This window comes from Grampus griseus (genome assembly GCF_964374135.1).
Source record: "Grampus griseus genome assembly, chromosome: 2".
Classification (NCBI taxonomy): Eukaryota; Metazoa; Chordata; class Mammalia; order Artiodactyla; family Delphinidae; genus Grampus; species Grampus griseus.
Window position 1 is genome coordinate 44099903 of NC_139018.1, and position 7430 is coordinate 44107332.

Consider the following 7430-nt stretch of genomic DNA (forward strand, 5'->3'; position numbering starts at 1 on the left):
CAATAGAAAACTGGAAGTGAAAGAGGGTGTGTAAAGAGGACTAGTGAAAGCAAGTACAAAATAATATGGTATCATGAAAAATGTAAATAGGCCAAACTTGTCACTTAAAGGAATAATCCTAGATAAGATTTTAAAAAAGAATGCAGCTACATGTTATTTTTCAAATGGAACAGAAAGCCATAAGCATTAGAAGTTAAAGATTAGGAAAGATATATCAGACAAATAATAACTAAAAGAAGGCTGGCATATGTATATTAATATTACATAAAATAGACCTTTAAGCAAAAGGAATAAAAGTTAAGAATAGAAGCTAGGGGGCTTCCCTGGTGGCGCAGTGGTTGAGAGTCCGCCTGCCGATGCAGGGGACGTGGGTTCGTGCCCCGGTCTGGGAGGATCCCACATGCCGCGGAGCGGCTGGGCCCGTGAGCCATGGCCGCTGAGCCTGCGCGTCTGGAGCCTGTGCTCCGCAACGGGAGAGGTCACGGCAGTGAGAGGCCCGCGTAACGCAAAAAAAAAAAAAAAAAAAAAAAAAAGAATAGAAGCTAGGGACTTCCCTGGTGGCACCGTGGTTAAGAATCTGCCTGCCAATGCACAGTACATGGGTTCGAGCCCTGGTCCGGGAAAATCCCACATGCTGTGGAGCAACTAAGCCCATACGCCACAACTACTGAGCCTGCGCGCAGCAACAAAGACCTAACGCAGCCAAAAATAAATAAATTAATTAATTTTTAAAAAAATTTAAAAAAAAAGAATAGATGATAAAAGTAAAAAATTACCAACATAACAATTATAAGTTGTACCCAGTAATATACCCTCCAAATAAAGCAAAAATTTACAGAATAGCAAGAAGAATTTGATCAATTCATAATCACAGAAGATTTAAATACTCATCTTTCCATAATTATCAAGCAAACTAAAAATTTAGAAAGATCATTTATGATTTGAATGGCATCATTAATAATGATTTATAAACATGTAGAGAATTATGCCCCAACAATTAAAGAACACACTTTCTTTACAAGCCCGCATGGAACATTTATGTAAATTGACCATGTATTAGGCCACAAAAAAATATCAAAAAATCAATATCTCACTGACCATGTTTTCTGACCACAATCAAATAAAATTTAAAAATAATAACAGAAAAACTCCCTGGGATCTTTAAATTTAAAAGCACACTTTGTGGTAACCCATGAGTTAAAGAAGAAATCACAATGGAATTAGAATGTGTTTAGAAGCAGATCACAATTAAAAAAAAAAAAACTCGCATAATGCAACTAAATCATCCTTAATAAATATAAGAGTAGAAATTAAGAAATTTGCAATGATAAAAAAGTAGATGATCAAGAAAAATAAAAGCTATCTTTTGAAAAGACTGGCAAATGTCTCTAAGTAAAACTAAGAAGTCATAAAAAAACACAACCTAATGAGAAAAAGAATATAAGTACAGATAAATAAGAGATTTTATAAATTATGAGAGAATACTGTGAATAGTTTCATGCCAACAAATTTGGAAACATAAATAAAATGGAATTTTTATTCTGAAAACAAAAACCTATCAAAGCTAATATAAGAAGAAATAGAAAGCTAAAGACCATAACACTAAAAAAAAAAAAAAAAAAAAAAAATTGGTGCTTAACTGGTGGCGCAGTGGTTGAGAGTCCACCTGCCGATGCAGGGGACACGGGTTCGTGCCCCGGTCCAGGAAGATCCCACATGCCGCAGAGCGGCTGGGCCCGTGAGCCATGGCCGCTGAGCCTGCGCGTTCGGAGCCTGTGCTCCGCAACGGGAGAGGCCACAACAGTGAGAGGCCCGCGTACCAAAAAAAAAAAATTGGATCAGTTGTGAAAAATCTATCCACAAAACAAGAAAACAGAAATACCAGGCTCAGACACTTTTACAAAATCCTATCAAGCCTTCAAAACATAAACTCTATCTTATAAAAACTGATCTAGGGCGGAGATGGCGGAGAGGCCTGCGGCTGCGGGGAGCGGGGAGAGGGCGCCAAAGCGGAGCCGAGCCGAGCCGAGCCGGAGCAGGCGGCGCAGGCCGGCGCGGCGAGCAGCAACCATGTCGGTGTTCGCGAAGCTGTTCGGGGCTGGAGCGGGTAAGGCCGGCAAGGGCGGCCGGACCCCCCAGAGGGCCATCCAGAGGCTTCGGGACACGGAGGAGATGCTAAGTAAGAAGCAGGAATTCCTGGAGAAGAAGATCGAGCAGGAGCTGACAGCCGCCAAGAAGTACGGCACCAGAAACAGCGCGCTGCCCGCCAGGCACTGAAGCGCAAGAAGAGGTATGAAAAGCAGCTGGCACAGATCGACGGCACACTGTAAACCATCGAATTCCAGCGAGAGGCCCTGGAGAATGCTAACACCAACACCGAGGTACTCAAGAACATGGACTATGCCTCCAAAGCCATGAAGGCTGCCCACGACAACATGGACATCGATAAAGTTGATGAGTTAATGCAGGACTTTGCTGACCAGCAGGAACTTGCAGAAGAGATTTCAACAGCTATTTCAAAACCTGTAGGGTTTGGAGAAGAGTTTGACGAGGATGAGCTCATGGCAGAATTAGAAGAACTAGAACAGGAGGAACTAGACAAGAATTTGCTGGAAATCAGTGGACCGGAAACAGTCCCTCTACCAAATGTTCCCTCTATATCCCTACCATCAAAACCCACTAAGAAGAAGGAAGAGGAAGACGATGACATGAAGGAACTGGAGACCTGGGCTGGATCCATTTAACTGGTCCAGTGCAGGCTGCTCCCAGACAGAGTCTGGTGGCCTGCGTGCGAGGCGGGCAGGCCTGTGCGTGTGTGGGGCAGGCAGGCCGTGGTGCAGGCAGGTTCCATCGCTCTCGAATCTCCCTCCAAAGCAATACGGCTGCATCACTGCTCACTCTGCATAGCATGGTCTGCACCCAGAGGTACGGGTTGCGGGGAGGAGGGTAGGGGGCTGGGAAGTGCCTGCTGTTTATAATGTTGAATTTCTGTAAAATAAACTGTATTTGCAAATCCAAAAAAAAAAAAAAAAAACTGATCTAAAAAAAAAGGAAGAGGAGAAACTCCCCGACTTGTTTTGTGAAGCTGGTACTTCCTTCACTTTTGACACCAAAAGCAGGCAAATGTAATATGATAAAAAGAAAAGCATAGATTAAAGGATTAAAAAAAAAATCATACAACGGTCCCACTAGATGTACAAAAAATATTTGATAAAATTCAACCCCCATCAGTTAATTGCAAAACAAAGTAAACAAAACCAAAAACTCTTAACAAACCAGAAAGATCAGCAAACTTAACCTCATGTACCTACAGCAAACATCATATTCAATGATGAAACATTGTAAGCATTCCTTTTAAAATCAGGAATACTGCAAACATGTTCACCATCACTATTTCTATTCAACGTTGTAAAGATGGCTCTAGCTAGCATGGTAAGACAAGGAGAAGAAAATGAAAGGTATAAGAATTGGAAAGAAAAAAATGAAGCTGTCATTATTGAAAGACAATAAGATTGGTTCAAAAAAACTAAGACAAATATAAAATTTCAACAAGGTTGCTAAATATAGATCAATATACCCAAATTAATTGCATTTCTATACAATAACAACAAACTATTGTAAATGTCATTAAAGTTCTCCATTTATGGGGCTTCCCTGGTGGCGCAGTGGTTGAGAATCCTCCTGCCAATGCAGAGGACATGGGTTCAAGCCCTGATCCAGGAAGATCCCACATGCCACGGAGCAACTAAGCCCGTGTGCCACATCTACTGAGCCTGTGCTCTAGAGCCCACGAGCCACAACTACTGAGCCTGCGTGCCACAATTACTGAAGCCCGCACGCCTAGACCCCGTGCTCCACAACAAGAGAAGCCACCACAATGAGAAACCTGTGCACCACAACAAAGAGTAGCCCCTGCTCACCAACTAGAGAAAGCCCACGTGCAGCAACAAAGACCCAAGGCAGCCAAAAATAAATAAATTTATTTTTTTTTAAAGTTTTTCATTTACAATAGCCTCATGAAGTATAAGGAACTTAGGGAAAATATGCAATAAAAACAAAAAAACCTCATGCAAAAAATATGAAACTTTATTGGATAGAATAATAGAACTAAAACCAAGAGAGGTATATCAAGTTAACAGATGAAAAGACTCAATATAGTAAAGATCTCTCCAAATTAATCTAAAAATTATATGCAGTGTCAATCAAAATCTCAACATGATTTTTCAGACTGTGACAACCCCTATCATATGGGAGAGTAGAGAACTGAGGAAGAGAAAGCAGGAATGAAAAGAGGAGGCTTACCCTCAACAGAGTGGCATTAGAGCAGCAATAGACAAATAGATCATAGGACAGAATAGAGTCCAGAAACAGATTCTCATTTATATGGGTGCTTGATATATAACAGAGATGACATTACAAATCCATAGGGAAAGAATGTATCATTCAACCAATGGCACTAAGACAACTGGAAATTCATATGAAAAAAAGGTAAAATTTAATCCATATCCCTTATTGCATACCATAAACAAAAATTAATTCTAGAACGACTAAAAACCTAAATGTAAAAAAACAAAACTATAAAACTTTTAGAAGAAAATGTAGGAGAATACCTTTATGGTAAAGAAGAGTATCTTGAACAAAACATGAAAAGCACAAACTCTGAGAGAAAATATGAATAGATTTTAGTACTCTAAATTTAAATATTTGATATGATGTTCATAAACAAAATAAAATACAAGACAGATTAGAAGAAAATATTTGCAAATGATATGACAGTGGATTATGTATCCAAGCCATATTAAAAGAAAACTCCTAAAAACAAGTGAAAAAAAATTTTAAAGCAAAAATTATGAATAAGTAATTGACAAAACAAGAAACTTGTACGGCAAATAAACGTATGAAAAATTTGCTGAACTCCATTAACAATTAGTGACATATAAGTTAAATCAATGACTATTTCACACTCATCAGACTGGCAAACATTACTCTCTGATAATACCAAGTGTTATTACTCTCTGATAATATCAAGTGTTATTAAAGACATGGGGCAATTATTACACATTTCTGGTGGAAGTATACATTGGCATCATCACTCTGAAAAGCAATTTCAAAACCTAGGAAACTGAAGGTTTCTATATTTTCCAACCAGTAAATTATACTTCCAGGTGTACTCTCTAAAAAAATTCTTGAACATGTGTACATAGAGACACCAATTGCTACACTGTTTGTATTAGAGAAAAATGTGCAAACATTCTAAATGTCTCTTTGTATGGGAATGGATACATTCATTCAATGGAATCCTGTACAGCAGTTAAAATGAATGCATTAGATCTGCATGCATAAACGTGAATAAATCTCGGAAACATAAGTGAAAACAGCAAATTCCAAAGTATGTGTTTTTAAAAAAACACAAAACAATAGTTTATGTATCTATACATGTATTATAAAGGTAGTTTATGTATCCATACATGTATTGTAAAAGCATCCATGAGAATGGCACAACAATTTCAGGGTAATGGTTACCCCTGAGAAAGGAGGGAAGTGAAGAAGGGATGGAGATGGGTCCTTAACATATTTCCTTTAAAAAATAGAAAATTATTTGGCTTCCCTGGTGGCGCAGTGGTGGAGAGTTCGCCTGCCGATGCAGGGGATATGGGTTCTTCCCCCGGTCCAGGAGGATCCCACATGCCGCGGAGCGGCTGGGCCCGTGAGCCGTGGCTGCTGGGCCTGCGCATCTGGAGCCTGTGCTCCGCAGCGGGAGAGGCCACAACAGTGAGAGGCCCACGTACGGCAAAAAAAAAAAAAAAGGGGGATAAAAAATAAAATAAAAACTAGAAAATTATTTAAAAAATAAAACTGTAAATCAAATAATAATAATAAGAGTAAAATATATTTAATGTTGGTGGGGATAGACAGAAATCTGATAGATTGTTTTCTGATCTTTTGGTGGTATATAAAATATGTCATTATTAACAAATTTAAAGAGGAATTCAGAGATGTGAGATTGTGGTTTCTTTTCATCATTCATCTTACCTGTTTTCTTAACCTCTCTACAATGGTTATGCATTGCTTTTATAATAAGAAAAGAATATGGAAAAATGTACAGCTAACCTTTGACAATCTCTTAGGCCACCCTAATCCTACATACAGACTTTCTGAATCAATCATTTAAAATCAGTTTCTAAAGTCTGGTAAACTGGTTGCCAAGTGAGCATTCACCATAAAACTAGGTTTTAGCACAATGGACTGGGTCATTTCAGTCATCTTAGTCACCAGTGCAACACCTGCACCATTGATCCAAACATGGTTATCAGGGTCATTCATTACTGACGGCTAACTGATCGGATCTGTTACACATAAATATGTGAGAATTTTCTGATTGCATCCATGGTTCATTGTCCCTTATTTATGTGTGTATAGTAATGTGTGTACATGTATCCCTTTTTATATATGCATGTAATTTTTTAATCCCAGGAAATGCCTTGCAGAGATGAGCAGTTGAGGTGATTCTGGACCTTGGGAAATTCTGCTTGTTAAACGAAGCAGAGATTCTTTTACTTCTGAGTCATTGTTTTGCCTCCAAATAGGAAGATGTCAACAGTTGCCCAGTGACCTCTGTGAAATGTTTGTGGTCTTGTGTCAGTTCCTAACAACGAGTTGTCCACATAATAGAAGTACTTTATTTATTCTATATTCTCCTTTGATGTCCGTCAAGTTTTTATGTTCCCTTTTCTTTTTATCTGCTTTACCACTGTTGATATTGTCCCATTATTGTCTTCCTAGATTGAAAGGACCATGTTCACTTAACTTGGCATGGCAACCACTGCAATTCTGATGAGTGTGTGGGTGCGTCATAAACTGTGCTGCTATTGATGGCACCAAAATTGTGCTGACAATTGTGCCTTAAAGTCATCATCTGATCTCTCTATTCATATCATGAGATGAAGACTCCGGTGTCTATTGCCCAGGCAGAGTGCTAGAATTAGCAAATAAAAATACAAGATGGCATAAATAATTTTTTCAGTATAAGCACGTCCCAATCGTCGTATGGGACATATTTATACTGAAAAAAATGATTTGTTGTTTATCTGAAATTAAAATTTAACTAGGAATCCAGAATTGTATCTCGCAGCCCTATCCAGACATCCTTCGTTAAGGTCACCAAAACATTTGGGAGTAACCACCCGCAACGGGAGAGTTGAGAACTTTCTTAAGAGAAACTCTCTCAATATTCATTTGGATGGGAAACCAAGAAAATAACGGCGCTTTTAAATCTGCCTCATGGTTGTGCAGGTGTTGATTTCAGCGCCCTAACTTCACGACTGAATTATTGTGAGCTCTCTCTGGACAAAAGAAAGAAGGTTGAATGTCAAATGGCTATTTTCTGAGTCACCAAAACTCTCCATCCTCCCCCCAGTGGCCACTGGCGT

The 7430-nt window shown here is 39.0% G+C and overlaps 1 pseudogene across 1 annotated transcript; it reads left to right on the top strand.

Annotated features, from left to right (window-relative positions):
• Positions 1-2070: 2070 nt before the first annotated feature.
• Positions 2071-2744, top strand: LOC309817926 (charged multivesicular body protein 4b-like; annotated as a pseudogene). The gene has a single exon. The product of its transcript is annotated as a charged multivesicular body protein 4b-like (transcript).
• The last annotated feature ends 4686 nt before the right edge of the window (positions 2745-7430 follow it).